At 37.6% G+C, this 23,412-nt stretch overlaps 1 long non-coding RNA gene across 1 annotated transcript; it reads left to right on the forward strand.

Moving 5' to 3' along the window:
* Nucleotides 1–9,077: 9,077 nt before the first annotated feature.
* On the forward strand, nucleotides 9,078–14,538 carry LOC126816502 (uncharacterized). Its single transcript, XR_008787742.1, has 3 exons — nucleotides 9,078–9,169; nucleotides 12,562–12,694; nucleotides 14,508–14,538. It is a non-coding gene; the product is annotated as an uncharacterized LOC126816502 (long non-coding RNA).
* The last annotated feature ends 8,874 nt before the right edge of the window (nucleotides 14,539–23,412 follow it).

Consider the following 23,412-nt stretch of genomic DNA (forward strand, 5'->3'; position numbering starts at 1 on the left):
GTCCTCCGGTTTCCCCCCTCTGCTAAAGACCCCTACGCGCAAGCGAATTATTGAAATAAAATTAAACCATATGGTAGTCCCGAAATGACCTAGTTTGTGTCGAGTGGACGTTAAACCCCATCTCTCTCTCTCTCTCTCTCTCTCTCTCTCTCTCTCTCTCCCTCTCTCTGGTTTTATATCATTTCTTTGGGTAGGTTTAACACAGTCTGAGTCGTCAATTCAGCCAACACTAACAACACGACTAACCTGTCAAATACAGGGTGAAACCGAACCGTTTGATAAAATTACCTCAAATACAGGTTGAAGCCGAATCGTTTGATGTTATTCACCCAAATACAATCCACTACATACGTTAATTAATACCGTCTTCTTTGATGTTACCGACCAGACATTTGCCTATAGATGTTGACCCCTGACCCTTGACCCCCTAGCAACCGTTGTAAATTAAATAAGGAAATATCACCACGATTGTTTAACATTAAATATCAAGGACAGCGCAAATATATTATTAGAATAGGACATAGAATGAAATGGGGGCAAAGTTCACCGCATCCGAAAATAATTATGATTCGATGGCTTTTTTGATAAGATATGTAAAATAACCTACGTCTTTTTAATTATTCATCGGGATTTTACGACGTGGTGTCCCCTTGTCAGTGATGCAGGACGGAGGGCCTGAAAAGGACAGCTGTCTAGTCGTTCGGATGGGACGAAAACCCGAGGTCCTGTGTACACATTGACGTGCATGTAAAAGATCCCTTGACAGTGGGAATTCGATATAAGAGTAGGCCGTAGTGCCGCTGTCCGGGCAAAATTTCCCTCATAGCACACTGTATGGCGTATGCCCGTCTTCATTAGCCCAGTTCGGAGCAGAACAGTAGGACGTTAAACCCCATTTCATTTCATTTCTTTTTAATTATTAATTATCTTTGCATGACAAAATGATTAAGGTATCATATTTATTTTTTTAAAACATGAATAGTTATTTGAGAAATTGAGGAAAGAAATATCAATTTAAACAAGTACACGTGTCAATATAATTTTCAAAAGATCTATTTTCTTAGAAACATGATATTTTCCGGAAGTATCACGCTTGTACAAAAATACACAGACAAAAAGCAAGTAAGTCATACATTATGTAGATTAATTCCCTTCTTTAAATTAATATAAAAATATAGTTTATAATCTCTCTGATAATTATAAATTATATACACTGGTTGTATCTTATAGTAAGTGCTGGGAGAGAGAGAGAGAGAGAGAGTAGGTCATTTCGGAACTAACATGGTTCAATTTCATTTCAATAATAAGCTTGTGTGTAGGTGTCTTTAGCAGTGGGTGAAAACTGGAGGACCCGGAGAAAACCCACGAGGTTGGACTGGCGTCGCTACTCCTTACCACGTACAATCGGGGAATAGCCAAAAACATGTCCCATGGCCTACAAACTCTTAAACCGGCCCTGGTTATTACTGCTTGTTGATGCATGCGCCTGAACAAATTCTCGTTATCTTTATTCTTCCTATAAAACATGACGGGTTTTGGCTGATCATTGAAGCCCCTACTAAAACTTAAAGTGCCAATCCCGATTATATTTTGGAGAATAAAACTGCTTAATTTTATGTTAAAATCCCTTATAATCCCCTACCTAAGGGCCGAGCAAATAACTCGATATATGTGATACGTTTTCAAACAACTTAAACGCGTCAGTCTTAATCTGGAAATGGAGACCGGTGTCCCAAGCTGTATTATGCGGTGTCTGGATAAACCAGACTTTTATTTTATAAAACTAATGTGTAGGTGAAATTTACCTTTCTTTATCAAGTACAACACGTGGGTCATTCACTGTATAGACCTCTAAAGGAACGTGAATCGATTATCAGGTCACCCAACGAAAACATTCATCCGAAATCTTAAAAGGGTTACGTGTCCGGATAAGCAGTTTTGACGTTCATGTCCAAACGACTCAATATTTTGAGCTGAATTTTTGGGACAAGGTAAATACACCATCCCGGACTTTTATTTTTGAGACGCTGTTCAAATCGGGATAGTACCTTTAAACAATCCTTATTAACGTTTTATAAAAAAAATTACTGTATATATGCTAATCTTGTATCTAAAGGACATCTTGAAAATAGTCGATGGAAAAACATCACGTGTTCAAATTAAAGATACATTATGGGAGATTAGATAAAGAGCTGACAGTTTTCACTATAATAGTTAAAATATAGATAATGTAAAGGGAATTTGCTGAAAATTTCAGTCAAATTGGTCCACTGTGAACCGAGAACTTAGCGACTGAATTTAAGGCCTAGTCTCGATCATCATTACTAAAGTCGGTACGATAAAAACATAGTCTCGATTATCCACTTTTTGATTTAATCATCAATGAGCGTTGAGCAGCAAATCGGATTCTAATCTAGTAAATATCGCACGCTAGCGATGACATCGAGAGTTGATTATGTCTGGATAAGTTAATTAATGTCTAATTAATAATTTAGATAACATTTCAGGCCTAAAGAAAGACCTGCAATAGGCAGATTTAACTCTTGCATAATGTTTATGTATGTTTAATAGACTCTCCATATTTCAATAAGAAGATAAGTCTCTTCTGTCACCTACTCCCAAGTGTCCCCCAACTCGCTGCAAACACGGGACCATAGAGGATAATCCATGCAGCCCGCTACTCCCCCGAATGTTGTTTTCTGCCCTTCTATTGCCCCCCCCCCCCACCCCAGTTCCAATTTTACCGGTTATGTACAGTAAATCATATAGATTATATGATCTATGCAAGTTACGGGTTCGATCCCACGCCTGTACGCTGTTGGCCAAACCTCGTGGGTTTTTCTCGGTGTACTCAGATTACCTCCCACCACTTCAAGTGAATATGGAAAGAAAATATACCATATTATGGTATTCCCGAAATGGCAGGGTTAGCGTCGAGTGACCGTTAAACTACCCCCCCCCCCGCACACACACACACACTCACACTTTCCCATATGACGTAGAACCAATGAGTACAAAACTGCAGCTACTTCTCGAACCTGTCAGCTACTGGAAACATGTCACATGATACAAAGCCCCACCCCACCCCCTGCACTCCGGCACCCCCACCACACACACACACACTCTCTCTCTCTCTCTCTCGCTATATCAGGATTGGATATAACATCAACAGTGTCACAATCAGCAAGCAAACATGCTGAGCCCTAGCTCGTTTTATAGAAATTTTATAATTCGACACAATTTAATACAATAAAAGCTTACCTTTTACGTCATCCACTTTCTAGGCTACATGTTGTTTCAATGTTGATAGGCCTACCATACAAACCACTGTCATTGATAAAAATAAAACAGGCTACTATAAAATTTCCTACGTGTTCTATTTGCGACTGCTCGCGTTGTGTCCAACACACCACTTTGTAAAGTAATCTAATAGTCACGGCCTTTAAAGCCTTTGTGACAAACGGGAGCTCGAAGGACCATATGAGGAAGAAACTGACAGACTTCTTATAATTGTCGTCTGTTACTCTAAGTGTCACGTGGCACGAGTCTTTGTTCTATGTCGCATGCCCTCTAGTAATCCATGACTCGATATAGCTCAAAGCAAGTTAGATTATTCGTGTTTATTTAATGCTTGAATTACGTTTGTTAAAAGAAACAAGTAAATTAGTCAAATAGATGTTCTACTGGTTTCTGACTTGGGAGGGATTTAACTGGTTATAAACAACTTATTCAATTAAACGAGGATAAACCCTGCTTACACAAATGTCGTCAGGGATGGTAAATATCTTTAATTTATGTCAAAATAAATTATAATTGAGTTGATTTGATGGGTGATTTAATCTTTCGAAACAAAAATTACTAATAAACAGAGAGAGAGAGAGAGAGAAAGAGAGAGCGCGCGAAAGAAATGTGCCGTACAATATTCTTTTACGTGCACGCGGGACCATCTACCCCATCCGAGAGACTAGAACTTAAAGGACCTAAGTCCGTAACTCAAAATCCTCCAAAATCTTCGACATCGAAAACACGAATTATTGGTCAGTTTAAATCAACATTGATGATGTAAACTTACCGGGAAAAGATGAGCTTCTGATATCCGATATTTAAGTAAAAATGATTTTTTTAACATTGGTACACGAATCGTGTACCATAATGCGCTTCAGCCCCAGTTGTATTGAGAGACTCGAGGGACGAGGCTAGACACATTGCACCAAATCAAATGGAGTTATGTAGACTAGAATAACTAGACGCTGGAGTAAAAACGGAAACCATTAAATGTAAATCAGTTTATATACATTCATATTACAGTATTATATGCGTTGCGACCCACTTTTGTGAATTTCTAGGTCCCAAATGTTAGCGATTTAGCTCCTTTAAACTAAAAGAATGTAATTTGGAGAGAGCGAGAGAGAGAGAGAGAGAGATGAATTGTAAATTTAACCCAGGGAGTGGTTTACTGGTTATTAGTAGCTGAAATTCAGAGAGAGAGGGGGGGGGGGGTAATGTCCATGCGACACAAACTGGGTCATTTCGGGACTAACATATGGTTCAATTTTATTTCAATAATTCACTTGCGCAGGGGTCTTCAGCAGTGGGAGGAAACCGGAGGACCCACAGACAACCCTACTCCTTGTCACGTACAACCGAGGAATCGAAACCACGCCAGTTGATTCAATGATAGACCTTATTTATGATACAATGCACGTGCTAACCATTCAGCCATCTAATCCCCCGAAATCAAATTCAGTCACCGATGTGTATTAAGATAGATGTCGTATGAACCTACATTTTCCGTCCATCTGAAATAAAAGTGATAGTTTGTTTGTCGGGACTTATTCATTGGTCGAAGATTCGGCCTTTACGATAATACGGCACCAGAGTCGTCTCACTTCTGATGACAAGTTGATTGGTGGAATTAAAATAGATTAGCCAATGGGATTAATTTAATCTGATGGTATAGTGCAAGGTTTATGAGATAATGATGTCATCAAGTAACGTGTCGACATTGATATAAATGTCACGTCATTATTCGCGTAAATCTTAGCCAATCATCGATGTTTTTATAATTAGACTGTCGTTCAGCGATCATCCACACCCACCCTGAACCCACCAACCAAATATAAAGAAAGACCCCTGCCCACCCCACCCTACCCCATCAAACAAAACATGTCTCCCCCCCCCCCACTCTTGACAGTTGGAATTCGAAATAATTTACCTCATAGCACAGTGTAGGGCGTATGCCCGTCTTCATTAGCCCAGTAGGGGCAGAACAGTAGGACGTTAAGCCCCATTTCATTTCATTTCAAAAATAGAACAAGCCCATGGTTTCCAGAAAGCTTCGTTAAATTGCGGTCATGCACGCCTGATTCCGGTCACGCGTGGTTGATTCCGTTGACAACGAACTGTCTACAAGAAGAAATGATCAGAAGAGACCGCGATTGGTGGTTGGACCCTGTATGGTACTAACACCACAGGAGGGAACTATATTCTACTTCTGCCCTAAATGACCGCCATATCCAACAATTAGTGTGCTATTTTGTAATGCGGCTCTACTCCGTTTCACATCTGTCAATCGCACATAAGAAAACTAAATTATCACTAGGAAATTATTTTTTTTAAAGATACATGTACATTATGAGAGATTCGATAACGAGTTGGCAGTTCTCACTATAATAGTGAAAAACTAGATAATGTAAAGGCAATTTGCTGAAAATGCCAGTTTAGTGTCTGTTCTTAAAGGGACAATAACACTCTTGCTGGCTTGACAGCTCCAGAAAATAAAATATAGCCTTATTCTAAGTACTGGATGTGTTAGTGTCCTACCTGTTGTGTAAATTATCCATTAAATTCTATTTTACTTGTCCAAAGGGTTCAAAAATATTTTTAAATCCAAGTCACATTTGAAAAGCTTTATACGTCAGGCTTTTCAAATCATTTAGTTGAATTTTTCCAATTTTTTAAATTAGGCGTGTTAAGATGAAATTGGTATCATCAATTACTTGGAATATTGTAAAATAGTACAATTTGTTGACCAGAATAAAGATTGGGACATATTATTCAGTTACAACAAGAGTGGTATTGAGCCTTTAATTAAACGGAGCTAATTGTAGACAAACAGCATTAGTTTAGTATGGGTCAGATCCTGTATGGTGCTAACACCAAAGCCGGCGAAACCCCACAAAACGAGTACAATGTCCACCATTTCGTTTATTTCAAAACTATAGATCCGTCGAGGATGAAAACTGTTCCATAATGATGAAATCCTTATACGGCATTTAGTAATTGAACATATAATATAAAAACACAAATTTATATGGAAAACAATCTCTGGGTTTATTTCACAAAACGTTCCTCTTGTCGTTCTCAAGTAAGTAATGACAGTATAATGAAACTTAGTGTGAAATAAACCCAGTGATTGTTTTCCATATAAATTTGTGTTTTATATCATGTTCCATAATGATATAAGAGCGAAATTTCATGGCGGATTAGTTTGTCCCCAGTAGAAGTAACTGTGGCGAGTGTCTTGAATAAATAGAATCTGAAATATGTTCAAAGAACGGACAAAAAACAGATATTTTATCAGCATGTAATTTATTTTTAAAAACTTGTAATTTTAAATATATATCAGAGACCCGGCCTGTAGATAGTAAAATAATTTTATTTTTAAGTTCCATTGATTTTTCTACATTCTACACCGTTAAATCAGATTGTGTGAAAAATTTGAGACAAATTTGCCGAGCCATCGCTGATATGATCTTTTTAACTGTCAATTTACGATCTATCCTTCTAATGTTTTGTACCAACCGGGATAATAAACAGGAGCCGGGGGGGGGGGCGGAGGGAGCCGTCCAATTTTCGGTCAATGTATTTCTGTTTTTCCGGCATAAACATCAGAGGTTGAGACCATATATCACAGAAATATAATTGTATAATTGTAAAATGAAATCGCTCGCGGTTTACGTTTTGAATACTGTAATACTTAAGAGAGGGAGAGAGAGAAATGGAGTTTAACGTCCACTCGACACAAACTAGGTCATTTCGGGACTAACATATGGTTTAATTTTATTTCAATAATTCGCTTGCGCGTAGGGGTCTTTAGCAGTGGGAGGAAACCGGAGGACCCGGAGAAAACCCACGAGGATGGACATGCGACCCTACTCCTTGTCACGTACAACCGGGGATTCGAAACCACACCAGTAAACTCAATGACAGACTCTATGATACAGCGTGCACACGCTAACCATTCAGCCATCCAACCCCCCCGTAATACTTAAGACCCCGTACAATAACATTTGTGGAGAACTCGTTTTAGTTAATGATTGATACATTCTGAAAATTCGGGTAACAAAGAAAATTTACGGATTGATTGATTCCCCCGCCCCCCATACGACTATTTATACCAACCGGAATACTGAAGCCGACGATTAGGCTACAATCCAGGGCCCTTATTCGCGAAAACTTAAACTAAGTTACAACCGAAATTTTAAGAAATACTGCAACTTCATTGGATATATGCAAATTGATTTTACTGGTCAGCCAATCGAATTGCAGTATTTCTTAAAATTTCGATTGTATCTTAGTTTAAGTTTTCGTGAATAAGGGCCGATATCGCGTGTCTGTATAGTCTGGAGAATTTCAACTGACAATGGTTTGTTTACGTATTTGAAAAAACACTTGTGTTGAATCTCAACACTAGTACTTGTGTTAAAACTAATCTACACAAGTTATGTGTTGTTTTGCATTGCATTAACACAAACTTGTGTCGATTTATAAAATCTTGTGTGTTTTTTCATATCATTAACAAAAGTAATGTGTACCTTCCACGATTTGTTTTCTTTTTTAAAAAAAAACCTCCATACAAAGTCTGAATTCGGGAGTCGTCAAGTTTTAAGAAAAGTAATAAAGGGCTTAATTCACATCTCGAAAATCACATGCTGTTCTTCACTGGAAGGGAGTGAGTACCAATTAATCAGACAATTGCCAGACAGACTTGAATGTTAATTGGTGTTAAGTTGTTTGTATAGTTAAAATGTCTGTCTTTTTTTATTGACCCAATAAACTGATAGATCAAATGAATATATAGTGTACATGTGATTTTCAGCACCCTGGTGTTTTCGAAAATTGATTCAATGTGCAATGAACAAAAAAAATGAGTAAAACTCTTAATAATGTAATTGGTTGATGTAATCGAAATTGGACAGTATTGGTTAACTGAAAAGTAACCAATCAAATTTAATTGATCATCCACGTGTGTCTCATAATCGACTTATTGATATAATGGTTCTCCAAGTTATTTATACTTTTTGTCAGCGATATCACTTCGGTGGAAGCGGACGTAAAATACAACTAACTAAGAAGAAGTATCTATACTTTAGTCATTGCGACAAATTCTTTCTTTGATATTATATCAGCGACATTCAGTTAGATGTAGTGGAGTTAGCATCAACAGAGTGCTTTAGCCGTGATATTTTTAAAAAAATTATAATGGTCACATAGAATACCAGACCGCAGGTTTGTAAATTTTTACAAAAAATAAAACCGTGTATTTAATTTAGCATGTATATATTGCTTCTATGTATATAATAATTCGTTTCGTTTAAAACAGTCAGATTTAGAACCACTGCCACTGACTGCACCGGAAGTCTATTTATATAATGGCGCCACAAAGAATTTTTTTTTGATGTGTTCTAAAAGTGTTCCGCTAATTCAGCAATCTAATGAATCTGTCTTAATTTTTCTGAAATCGTGCTTAATTATTATTAGCTAATCGGCGCTACACCGTTGTTCAAATACTTATAATACAAGAAACCCCCGACTAGGACCAGCAGGTAAGAATCTGTCTTGATTTTATAGTAATAACCGGTTGCAATTATTGGCCGCCATCTTTGATTTTTATAGACGTTCGGGCAAAAGAAGAAATGTTTATCCAGACATGGACTATAGCTAGATACTAACTTTTGTGTTAGTTGTTTAGTTGAAATGTAATCTTATTTCTGTAAAAAAAAAAAAACAACAACAAACAAATCAGCCTTTTTTTTATATCAATGTCATCAATCGATTCAATGTGTAGGCCTAATATTAGACTTTCAATGATTCAGAAGTTTCTCTACAGTTTCGTTATTTTTTTTCCAGTCATTGATGTTAGCATGTACTACACAAAGAAAAACAGGTAACAGAATTTCATTTCCTTTTAATATATTTTTTTAATAATGGCCAATAATTGTTATTGTATAAATCTCTGTAGAGAGAGGGCGGGTAAATGGGGTTTAAAGTTCACTAAATTCACTTGACACAAACTATGCCATTCATTTCCTTGTATTAAATTGGTTGAATCAAGTAGGTCCATGCTATATGTCCTAGAATCAAGTAGGACAGGTAGTCTTCTTCCGTTTACGCCCTTTTCCTGAACACTGTCTCATTCTATTGCCATCTGTGTATGTTGTGTTATATTAATTCTGCATAAACCTAGAGTTGTTGTTAGTGTTTGTCGGATAGATCCTTTATACTTACTGGCGCTAGGTAATTTCGAGGCTAATATTGTTCAATTTTATTTGAATGATTTGCTTGCGCGTACCGTAGGAGTGTATTAGAAACAGTGTTCGCGCAGGTTCGAGAACGGCTGAAGAACGTGAAAACACTTTCATGAGTCTCGAACATGAGAGAACGGTATCCATGGTAACAAGATGAATTAAATTTATACAATCTGTTACGATAACTTGCTTGATATTGACTTCGCTATTAAGCATAATTTTGATAAATTATGACTCCGTTTTACTCCTTTTCAATTCTTTGGATGACGATTACATCACCTTTTGATACACCCACATGGAAATGTGGTCGCATATTGTCATCGCCCTCGTCCGTAGGTTTGTCCGTCGTCTACAGACCTGATTATTTTGAAATTGATATGTTGTTTATTTTAATGAGATGAATCCTATTTAATTTCAATAATTTCCGTTAGTTTCTTCTGGAGTTATGGACCTTGTTAAACTTTTAAATTCATTTGCACCTTTTAAATTAGTAAAACGAAGACGTCTATTAAATTTCTGCGATTTCCGTGAATTATGTCTAGAGTTGTGGCCCTTGTTTCACTTTTTCGAACCTTGTGAACACGCAAACAACAAAATTATCATCAGATTTGTATGAAATTTGTATGCATTATTTAAATTAGTAAAACACAAAACAAAAAAATCTGTCAAATTTCAACAATTAAGGCCTTTGTTTCAGTTTGTAGAACCTTTGTAAACCCACAAACGACGAAAATTATAATCTTGTATGAAATTTTCTTATAAATGCCCACATTACCTACAAAAGAATGAATATGCGACAATCCCTGTTGACTGCGCAAACGATTAAACTGCTGTGGGCATATGTTTCGTTGCCTGGCAACCTAACTTACTTGATGTTATACTGGCCACATACTACATCCAATTTTCGAACGGTATTAAACTTTTAAATTAATAAATGCACCCATGATGCTGTTTTCTCAGCAGTTATCGATGCGTCGACCTTTGTAAACCCACAAACGACGAAAATTATAATCTTGTATGAAATTTTCCTGTAAATGCCCACATTACCTACAAAAGAATGAATATGCGACAATCCCTGTTGACTGCGCAAACGATTAAACTGCTGTGGGCATATGTTTCGTTGCCTGGCAACCTAACTTACTTGATGTTATACTGGCCACATACTACATCCAATTTTTGAACGGTATTAAACTTTTAAAGGACCAAAGTCCGTAACTCAAAATCCTCCAAAATCTTCGACATCGAAAACACGAATTATTGGTCAATTTAAATCAACATTGATGATGTAAACATACCGAGAAAAGATGAGCTTCTGATATCCGATATTTAAGATAAAATAATTTTTTTAACATTGGTACACGAATCGTGTACCATAATACGCTTCAACCCCAGTTGTATTGAGAGACTCGAGGGACGAGGCTAACCACATTGCACCAAATCAAATGGAGTTATGTAGACTAGAATAACGAGACGCTAGAAATTTGCACTCGATTGAGATTGCTGACTTATTTCCCCGAACATAACTAATTTGAAATTGGAGTAAAAACGGAAACCATTAAATGTAAATCAGTTTATATTCATTCATATTACAGTATTATATGCGTTGCGACCCACTTTTGTGAATTTCTAGGTCCCAAATGTTAGCGATTTAGCTCCTTTAAATTAATAAATGCACCCATGATGCTGTTTTCTCAGCAGTTATCGATGCGTCAAGCATGTTTGTTCTCCCTCACACCAGCTATGAGGTAGTGTGGAATTTGAGAACGGGAACGTGTTCGTGAACGCATTCCAGACTGCTCAACTCCGACAAGAACCCATTCTCCGTCCGTTCTCTGCACCGGAACACTGTTTCGAATACACCCTAGGGGTATTTAGCAAGGGAGGACCCAGAGAAAACCCACAAGGCTGGACAGGCGACCCTATTCCTAGTCACATTCAAGTGGGGAATCACATAATAATGGCCTATTTCAAATAAGATATTTGCATATAAAGAAAGTAGGCCTACAGCCTCTTTCAAATGTGATATTTGCATATGAAGAAAGTACAAACTTAAATTGTCAGTGCTGGATAAACTAGCCAAAGGATTCGGCTGAATCAATTGGCGCTAAACTTCACCTAGTTTATCCACTGACATACGCCCGAATCAAACATGTTTGATATATTTGGCCGAATTGTATTTGATTGGTGTGTCCGCTTCGCCGAAGCATTCGTCTGATTTTAGAATTCATTAGCCAATCACCACTCATTCATATCGAGTGGGTATCACAAACTAGCATTCGAACTGTGACACGGGTGCTACAGCCAACAAATTCCAACTACCATACTATCGGCTTAAATGCACGCCAATGGGACCTCAGGTTTTGTGTTCCATTGAAACGACTAGAAATGAAATGAAATGGGGTTTAACGTCCTACTGTTTTGCTCCGAACTGGGCTAATGAAGACAGGCATACACCACACAGTGTGCTACGAGGGAAATTTTGCCCGGACAGCGGCACTGCGGTGTATCGAATTCCAACTGTCAAGGGATCTTTTACGCGCACGCCAATGTGTACACGGGACCTCGTTTTTTCGTATCATCCGAATGACTAGACAGCTGTCCTTGTCAGGCCCTCCGTCCTGCATCACTAACAAGGGGGAACCATGCCGGAAAATCTGGGTGAACTTTCTCGGCCAATACAGGGATCGAACACCCGACCTCCAGGCTAGCGAGCCAGCGTCTTACCCACTTAGCCACCATGACGACTAGGCAGGGAATCCATGCTGAAAAATCCAAATGAGCTTTCTCGGTCAACACTGGGAGCGAACCTGCAAACTCCCGGGTACCAAGCCACTGCCTTACACACTAAGCCACATGGCTCTCTTCTAATTACTGTGACAGTCCAGTCACATGACAAACAAGGGTTATTAAAACAGATTTTCACGGCTTAGGTAAGATCTTTGGGATTCAAATGGTTTTAGATATCACACAGTTTGTATATGGTAAGGTATCTTAAACAGTTTATTACATGTCACATATTCATATTTTTCAGTTTCCATATTAGATGCCATAGCAAATCAAAGATCATATAATAAAATAAGTCAAAAAACCCAAATATGGAAAAAGAAAGAGCTGAAGAAATGGTGATTTGAGCACCTATGCTTTCTCATAGGTGTTTTTGGAGGGTGAGTGTTCAATTCTAATAGAAAAGATTGTTGTTATGGTATTTTAGAATCTCACCATAATGTGTTTGGCACAATATAGCCCGGTTGGAGCTGATGTGACATAAACCTCCATTTCATTTTATTGTTTTGAAATTTAAAATTCAGTTTAGTATAGTAAATTTGTACACATACATGTATGTGCACAAACAGAATCTTACTTATGTCCAGATACATGTAGATATTAGTGTTGAAACTACTATTCAGATATCCGTTAACGGATACAAAGTAAGGGTTATCCGAATCATTTTACTATCCGTTTACTATTCGTTACAATATATTCTGACATTCCCTATGCTCTATATTTAGCCATTTTTACATCTGATTACTTTGAAATTTTCCCTAATGCTATTGATCATGTACGCAGCTTTGAGCATAAATGTTAATATCACGCGTATTATTTAGCGATAGTAACTAATAAAAATATTAATGCAGTGCAACGAAAACAGTAGTCTAAATAAAAAAAAATATTCATTCATTCCTCGCGCTGGTTTACGCTAGATAGAAGCTACTTCTTGGGTTTACGGGATACAAGTTAACACTGTTTAGACTTCCCGCACTGTTATTTATTTATAACGACCGACCTAGGTCACGTATATTCTCACTTACTGATTGGTTCATTAGCAGTAGATTATAAGAATGAGGCAAACGACCATGGCGGAATAAATGTTAGATGATTTTATTTTACTTTCTTCATTCGTGTTGATTGAGCAAAAATGATAAGTGGGAGGGCCGCGGATTACAGGAGTAGTTATACACAAATTTATTCACCTCGTTGATTTTTTTGGATATCATGAATAGTCTTAATAATTGCGGCTAAAGGTAGGCACGTTTTTTTCTTCGCGGCTCAAACAATTTGCAAATCGAAAGTAAGATTTCATACTCGGCATACGCAGAAACTCATAAACATTGAAATAAGTAAGAAATTATGAGTATATGAACTTTTGATGTGATTTTGTACAAGAATTTCATGTTTCCGAATTATCTGACGAATAGTATTCGGATAGCAGACAAAAGTATTCGGATCACAAATCTCGATCCGATTTTCAACACTAGTAGATATGACTGTCTCATCTGTGGGGGACCACGGTGGCCAAGTGGGTTAGACACTGGCTCGCATATTTTAAGGTCGCGGGTTTGCAGTAAGACAATGCAGTACGGAGGACTGGGCTAATGAAGTTGAGCATATGCCATACAGTGTGCTACGAGAGAAATTTTGCCGGGTACTGTGACCCGAAGGCCTTCTCTTGTATCAAATTCTAACTGCCAGGGGATCTTTTACATGCACGCCAATGTGTACACGGGACCACGTTTTTTTGTTCAATCTGAATGACTAGACAGCTGTCCTTGTCAGGCCCTCCGTCCTGAATCACTAACAAGAGGAAACCACGCCGGAAAATCTGGGTGAACTTTCTCGGCCAATGCAGGGATCGAACACCCGACCTCCAGGCTAGCGAGCCAGCGTCTTACCCACTGAGCCACCATGACGACTAGACAGGGAAACCATGCTGAAAAATCCAAATGAGCTTCCTCGGTCAACACTGGGAGCGAACCCGCAACCTCCCGGGTAGCAAGCCAGTGCCTTAAACACTAAGCCACATGGCTCTCTTCTAATTACTGTGACAGTCCAGTCACATGACAAACAAGGGTTATTAAAACAGATTTTCACGGCTTAGGTAAGATCTTCGGGATTCAAATGGTTTTAGATATCACACAGTTTGTATATGGTAAGGTATCTTAAACAGTTAATTACATGTCACATATTCATATTTTTCAGTTTCCATATTAGATGCCATAGCAAATCAAAGATCATATAATAAATAAGTCAAAAAACCCAAATATGGGAAAAGAAAGAGCTGAAGAAATGGTGATTTGAGCAACTATGATTTCTCATAGGTGTTTTTTGAGGGTGAGTGTTCAATTCTAATAGAAAAGATTGTTGTTGTGGTATTTTAGAATCTCACCATAATGTGTTTGGCACAAAATAGCCCGGGTGGAGCTGATGTGACATAAACCTCGATTTCATTTTAATATTTTGAAATTTAAAATTCAGTTTAGTATAGTAAAACTGTGAACGTACATGTATGTGCACAGACAGAATCTTACTTATGTCCAGATACATGTAGATATGACTATCTCATCTGTGGGGACCCACGGTGACCAAGTGGGTTAGACACTGGTTCGCATATTTTAAGGTCGCGGGTTTGCAGTAAGACAATGCAGTACGGAGGGCCTTACAAGGACAGCTGTCTAGTCGTTCAGATTGAACAAAAAAACGTGGTCCCATGTACACATTGGCGTGCATGTAAAAGAGCCCCTGGCAGGTTAGAATTTGATACAAGAGTAGGCCTTAGGGTCATGGTACCCGGCAAAATTTCTCTCATAGCACACTGTATGGCATATGCCCAACCTCATTAGCCCAGTCGGAGCTGAACAGTAGGACGCCGAACCCCATTTCATTTCATTTTTTTCATTTTGTCTCATCTGTGACAAAGCAAACCAACACATTACAATACAATGTAATTAAATTAAAACTTTCATCTTTTAACTGTCAAGTCGATTTAAGTCAACTAATACATAGTATGTTTTTTTTCTCAGTTAACTACATCAGAAAGATCAAGACAGTTGGAAATGGCTATTCATATTATGGAAACTTTTTCTCACAGAGCTTGATAATCAAGTAAAATGTAAGTAACATACATATTTGTATTTTTAATCATCAACTAGTTCTATACACTTGATTGGTAATCTAGTTATTCTTCTTGGGGCAATGCCTAGGACTCTCCTATTCAAGTCTTGGCATTCTTGAATTTTGACAATCACATCCATTGATTTTCTTCAAGTTGTGATAGACCCTATGTGTATTTTTACAGTAAATAGCAGTATAAAAATGATGGACAATATTTTACTTTTCAAATAGATTTTAATAGGTAATATCCAATTTGTTGTCGATGGAAATAAAATATAATAATCTGCCTGGATCTGTTACTGGACAAGACACAATAAGTGTTACCCAAAGATGAAACAAAATGTGGCAAAATAAATTGTTTATTTAAACATTGTGAACCATAAATAGTAAGAAAGTATTCTTATTGCCTGCTTTTTATTTTTTAGGCTGGAAGATTATTTGATGTATGATAACAACAAGAGATCCCAAGCATCAATTTATTTTATAATTCTGGAAAAGAATGCATTTGACCCAATTTTTGAATATTTATTTTTTGTTTTTACTGTTAAATATTCTTCCCAAACACAATTAGATTTTAATTCTCTACAGAAATTTATGTATAATATAGAATGTAAAGTGACATATTAATCACTTAGAATTTGGTCGGAAATCATAAGGTATTTAATAGGCATAATCTAGAAACCAAATGTAGATCAAATATACCCAGAATTACAAAAAACCTTGACCTACATTAAGGTGACTTTCCGTTGCTTATGAAATGAAATAGGGTTTAAGATCCTACTTTTCTGTGTTATTATGGTGATTATGCCCTACAACCTACTCTTATATCAAATATTTCAACTGTCAAGGGTTGTTTAAAGGGAACCCAGGAGGGCCGAATGGTTAACACACGCACATTGGATCAGAAGGTCTGTCATTGAGTCAGATAATTCAATTGTCAAGGGTTCTTTAAAGTAAACGCAGTGGGGGTAGTTTCAATTCCGGGCTTATACCCAATTATCCCTTGCCATGTCCTACACTACTGACGTGTGGGAACTATGTCGGAAAATCCAGTTGAAATTTCTCGGCCAATGCCTTATACTCACTGAACCACAGTGACTCCTCCTTGCTTTTGACTTGTGATTATTTATATATATTTTGTACATATTATTTAATGTTTGCGATTTTTTCTGATATTTTTTTATTTTTCAATCCTGTAATCTTGATGCTTTGCTCCTTTTATGTACAAAATATTCATTTAGTTTGTTGTTTTTTTTAATGAGGAAAAGGTTCTACATCATTTTATTACTCCTGCAAAATAGTGCATTTTTCTTTTGTTAGTTTTCTGTGTATGCTAGTTATTTCTAGATGCCTCACAAATCACTTGTAATATGACTTTGTAGCACTTTTCAGTTTCTGAAAGTATTTCAATTTATTGCATAATTAATCTAATTAGGGCTTGGTTTGGATGTTATTAAATTTAGATATATTTGAATTATATATTTTTGGGGTATGGGGTAGGGATCTTTCTTTTCTCAGTTCTTGTTTTCGGGTAAAGAAAAAATTAAATAGCTAATTTTTATTTTGTGATGTGGGGGGGGGGGGGCAAAGTATAACAAAATTTTTATTAGTATTAGAATTATATCTCTGTTTTTCTGTTAACATTTCAAATGATGTCTATTTAGTTTTCATTTGGTGGTGTTAATTTACTTTTTCCTATCATTTTATGAATAAATGATAATTTAAATAAAATTATTGTTACCTCATTTATCAAACTTTACAGGTTAAACAGAGCAAAAGGGGTGGGGCTGCATGGAAAGATTGCTAAATTGAAGGAAAATAAAACAAGTTTTTGTTGGTGGTTATACACAAGTTTTTATGAAACCACACAAGTTTCAGAAATTTCAACACAAGTTTCAGAAATTTCAACAAGTTTCAGAAATTTCAACACAAGTTTCAGAAATTTCAACACAAGTTTCAACACAGGTATTGTGTAGATTTTCACACAAGTTTGTGTTGTTTGGTAAATTTTAACACAAGTCTTGTGTTGTTTCAACATTTAACACAAGTTTGTGTTGTTAAATAGAGACACCTAACTTGTGTTGAAAACAACACAAGTTTGTGTTGTTTCAACACAAGTTTTTTTTCAGTACATCACGTGTACACAGGAAGAAAGCTTTTTGTCCCACCCGAAGGACAAGACGCTGCTTCTTGCCAGGACCTCCGTCTCCTCGATCACTAACAGGGGGGAACCAGACTGGCAAATCCCGAGGACTTTCGTGGCCAACATCAGGATCGAACTCATGGGCGCCCTGTCAATCTAAAAGTATGACGACTCCTTTCTAGTGGTTTTCAATTAGCTTAACTAGCGCAGTTAGAGTAGGCCACCTTATACTTAACAACCAGCCTTGACTCAGCCCAAAATGGTCTAACATGATGACGGCACATTAAACTCAATTTGACAATTTAAACATAACGCTAACGCTACAATATACGTCCACATTCCAATTCTGCTTTGATTGAAAGAAAATGGGAAATGGGCGTGGCTCTGCCCCTGGGGGTTGGGCATGTACCCCAAACGATAGGGATGTTCCTTAGGGTACAAAGAATGTGTATGCAAGATTATAAGTTAAGAAATGTGGCCTGTAGACGACAAACAAACAAATACTAGAAATGGGCGTGGCTCTGCCCCTGGGGGTCGGGCATGCACCAAAAACAATAGGGATCTTCCTTGGGGTATAAGGAATAAGTATACCAAGTTTGAAGAAAATCCAGTAAGAATTGCGCCCTGTAGGCGACACAAAGACACACGAAAAGAAAATGGGCGTGGCTCTGCCCCTGGGGGTTGGGCATGCACCCCAAACGATAGGGATGTTCCTTAGGGTACAAAGAATGTGTATGCAAAGTTTCAAGATTATTAGTTAAGAAATGTGGCCTGTAGACGACAAACAAACAAATACTAGAAATGGGCGTGGCTCTGCCCCGGGGGGTCGGGCATGCACCAAAAACAATAGGGATCTTCCTTGGGGTATAAGGAATAAGTATACCAAGTTTGAAGAAAATCCATGAAGAATTGCGCCCTGTAGGCGAACCACAGACACACACACACACACACACACACACACACATACATACATACACACACACACACACACAGACAGGGGCGACGGCATAATACGTTCACATTATGAATGTGGACGTATAAAAAATGACAAACAAAACCCCTGGACGCAAACGTCAAAACATTAAAACTGCCAGCCGCGTGTTTTCGCTTCGTACAGCTAACCCTTGATACAGCGGTATTAATGGGAGACAACTCTATATTAATTTCTTTTTAAGGGCGAGTTCCCTCCCATTCTCCTACTGTGAGCACTTCACACTTTGCTGATTTAAACGATATTAAGATTGAGGCTATTATAGATGCATGTATATATTTGTAATAGAGAGATATGGGGTTTAACGTCCACTCGACACAAATTAGGTCATTTCGGGACTAACATATAGTTCAATTTTATTTCAATAATTTTCTTGCGCGTAGGGGACAGGGGTCTTTAGCAGTGGGAGGAGGACACGGAGAAAACCCACGAGGTTGGACAGGCGACCCTAATCCTTGTCGCGTACAACCGGTCTTCAGAATGAGAAAAACATCTGAAACACTGACCTTCAGAGATTCTATCTGGATTATCTGAAACTATGTTTTATAAACTTACCTGTTTGTTGACTTCCAGTTTAATCAAAGAAACAAACATTAATCCAAAATGTTTTCATAAAATTACAATCCTGAAGATTGATTTAAGCGGGGGTTGGATGGCCGAATGGTTAACGTGTGTGCGCTGCATCATAAGATCTGTCATTGAGTCAACTGTCGTGGTGACAAGCAGTAGGGTAGCCTGTCCAACTTTGAGGGTTTTCTCCGGGTCTCACCTCCTCCCACTGTTAAAAAACCCTAAGCACAAGCGAATTATTGAAATAAAACTGAACCATATGTTAGTCCCGAAATGACCCCCCCCTCTCTCTCGCCCTCTCTCTCTCTCTCTCTCTCACTTGATTTATGAGTGGCTTACGTTATCGGAGTTAACATTTCTCTAGTGGCTTACGATATCGGATTTTGCGCTAACCATTCGGCTATCTACCCACCACCCCCCATATATTTGTATGTAATCTTAGATATTACAATAAAGTAAGAAGTGGTTTAATGTTTTGATTGCGCGTATTTTTATTCATTTACAAGCTTTATACCAGGGGCCCAATTCGCCCAGGGTCCAAATTCGTCCGGGCCCAAATGCGATGACCTAAAACATACACGAGGTCGTGCTGGTTAACTTCATACCATACATGTATATGTTGGGGTGGAGCGGGGCGACGAAACGTGATGGACAAACATACACACATAGATACACACTGATATCTTTGATTTTATTTATATGAGTGTATTTATCTACCGTAAACATAGAACTACTTGTACTTTATCTACTTGTAATATAATGTATATATATTTGTATATTTGTATTCTGATAAAAAGAAAGCCTACCTAAATCTCAACTGTCTATGGCCACTATTCAGGTAAACGTCATAGCATTACATACTCGATTATGAGCAACAGGAAAACCAAACAAACATTTACATGGAATACATTATTAAAGAAACATTATGGGAGATTAGATAACGAGTTGGCAGTTCTCATTATAATAGTTAAAAACTACATAATGTAAAGGCAATTTGCTGAATATTTCATTCAAATTGATCTACTATGAGCCGAGAATTAAGAGATTCTCCGCCTAGCCTCGATCACCATTACTAAAGTCACGATTATCCATTTAATCATTAAATCGTGAAGGAAAGTTGTGCAGAAAATCGGCTCATAATCCACTAAAGATCGCAGGTTAGCGATGGCATCGAGAGTTGATTATGGTCTGGATAAGTTAATTAATGTCTAATTAATAATTTAGAAAACATTTCAGGCCTAAAGAAAGACCTGCACTAGGCAGATTTTTATCTCTTGCATAATGTATGTTATTTAATATTATAGGCAGTACGACGTTTCGCTCATCTTTCTCCATCGCCAAATGCCACTGTAGGATTATTGTCAACCAGTTGTAAATCCCGCGGAGGAACCTAGTCCTAGCCCACCCCCCTCTCCCCACCCCCACCCTGTCACATAAATATCAGCAAAAAAAAAAAAAAAACAAAAAAAAAAAAATTGTCCCAAAACTGATTTGTGTTTTGTCTGTATCTTTATTGATATTATTAATAAATATGCCGCACAAAGTTAAAAATGTCAGGTACAACTAAGACCGCTATTTCTTGGTCTGGAGGGCCGGTACTAGTTCATGGCTTTATGAGCCAGACGTTGGCTCGCTAACCTGAAGGTCCCGTGTTCGATCCCTGCGAGGGCCGAGAACGTTGATCAGGATCTTCCCCTTCTCAATGATGCAGGTCAGATTTAACAAGTATACGATCTTGTAGATAATTTTTACAGGACTATTTTCACAAGCAACATATTATCATATAAATAACAAAACGTCGGTGGGGGGGGGGGGTCAAAAGGTCGTATCTGGCATATTTTACTAAATTCACTTTTTTGCTTCTTCAGAATGGGAATTTTCTTGTGCATCTTTTCATGTAGTATGAACTAAGCCGGTTCAAATTGAACTGTTCGTGTATTTTAGCGAATATAATTCGCGTTAGATCATAAGGTCTGTCATTAAGTCAATTGACGCGGTTTCCATTCTCCGCTAGTAATATTTCTAAGCCAATAAAAAGAGGTTATATAGATATGGTTTCAAAATTACGTATATGGGGTGTTCCAGGAAAAAAAATTATTAAGAGTGAAAATGTATTTTCTTGAAAAAATCAACTATGGGTCTAACCAAAGTATTACAATCAAACGAAATATAGCTAGTGTTGTTTTATGGTTAAATACGTATTATTGAAATTATTGTTAATTGTCTACTGTGTGAAGTCTATGAAATTGAAGCAGGTAAATATTTTCCTGAGATACGTTTTTGCTGTATAAAATTGCAAATAACTAGCTTTCACTCTTTATTTCTGCACTAGATTTTGAGCTTCATATATGCGGATAGTTACGTACTGTTTTAATGGCTACCCATACAATATTTGTACAGAAATATTTAAGAAAAGCTTCAGAAATACGACATTTTCCATACGACATTTTGACGTGACGGTTTTATAAGACATTTTGATTCTTAACCTCTGTGTATTTTTTGGCTCTCACGGACAATTTCGCAAAATCCAGATACGACAGTAGGCGTCTGTCAACAAAATACGGATTGATTTGATAGCCATTTCCCCACTCTAATTAATATTTATAATTGATAAAAATTCTAATGAAGTGATATTTATGTATTAAACTAACGAGTATAGATGAATAATGAAGTTTTATTAATTTACAACAATACTAGTTGACCAACAGATGCATTTATTGATTTTTGAATAAAATCTATGCAAATTTATAAAACTGCTATTAAAATGAAATGGCGTTTAACTGTTCTGCTCCGAATTGGCTAAAGAAGACGCCCATACGCCATACAGTGTGCTATGAGGAAAAATTTGTTTTTCCCGGACAGCGGTACGGCACTACGATCTACTCTTATATCGTATTCCAATTGTCAAGGGATCTTTTACGTGCAAACCAATGTATAAACGGGACCTCGGTTTTTGTCCCATCCGAACGGCTATACATTGTCCCTTGCCAGCCCCGGACAGCGGTACGGCACTACGATCTACTCTTATATCGTATTCCAATTGTCAAGGGATCTTTTACGTGCAAACCAATGTATAAACGGGACCTCGGTTTTTGTCCCATCCGAACGGCTATACATTGTCCCTTGCCAGCCCCCCCCCCCCCCCATACTGCATCACTGACAAGGGGGGCCAAGCCGGAAAATCCCTATTAACCTTTTGTCGGTCAACACAAGGATCGATCAGGTGATCTCAAGTTTAGCTAGCCAATGATATGAAGAGAGAGAGAGAGAGAGAGAGAGAGAGATGGGGTTTAACGTCCACTCGACACAAACTAGGTCATTTGACTCAATGGTTTCGAATCCCCGGTTGTACGTGACAAGGAGTAGGGTCGCCTGTCCAACCTCGTGGGTTTTCTCCGGGTCCTCCGGTTTCCTCCCACTGCTAAAGACCCCTACGCGCAAGCGAATTATTGAAATAAAATTAAACCATATGTTAGTCCCGAAATGACCTAGTTTGTGTCGAGTGGACGTTAAACCCCATTTCTCTCTCTCTCTCTGTCTAAGGTCTATTGATAGGCAAACTGTTACTGGCTGGGTCTTACACTCCGCAAACTGCTATAGACGATTTGTGGGTTATGGTGAGCACAGCCAACACCAAACACCACCCCAATATGGACCATCCAAGAGTTTCTAAAGTCTATTTATGGGTCCATTTTTAGTCCGATTGTATCCATTCGAGATATTATCTACCGCTGACATTTCGATTATATTTTCTAAATTAAACAGGCATTATGCAAGAACAAAATCTGCCTCGCAGGTCTTTCTTTAGGCCTTAAAATAAACTATTAGACATTTGTACAAGTGCAATTCATGTGTATTTTCTCATATGTTCGTTGTTGAATAAATGAAGACAGGACTCTCGTTAGTTATTAATATTTTTATATTCTTTGGTTAACAATAATCAACATAAATTACAGCAGACAATTAATGTCTCAAATATTGGTTCAATGTTTAATAGTAGATAAGCCCCAGTATGGGAATTAACATAAACCTCTGTCTCCAAATATCCAAATACAGGTAAATAAGGTCTGTCTTTAGGAATGTGATCTAAGTTGATCTCCCAGTGACACGCTTGTAGCAATCTCTCTCCTGACTCACTCATTTGGGTCTATATATCACCATGCCTTACCTAGGGCATTAATCCTATAAATCTATCGTCTATACAAACAATATACCATGGTAACTAAAACGCTATAGCCCGTAGACGTTAATTGCAATTTCTAAGATCAATTTTAAAGTGTAAAACAAAG

The sequence above is a fragment of the Patella vulgata genome, chromosome 3, assembly GCF_932274485.2.
Source record: "Patella vulgata chromosome 3, xgPatVulg1.2, whole genome shotgun sequence".
Taxonomy (NCBI): Eukaryota; Metazoa; Mollusca; class Gastropoda; family Patellidae; genus Patella; species Patella vulgata.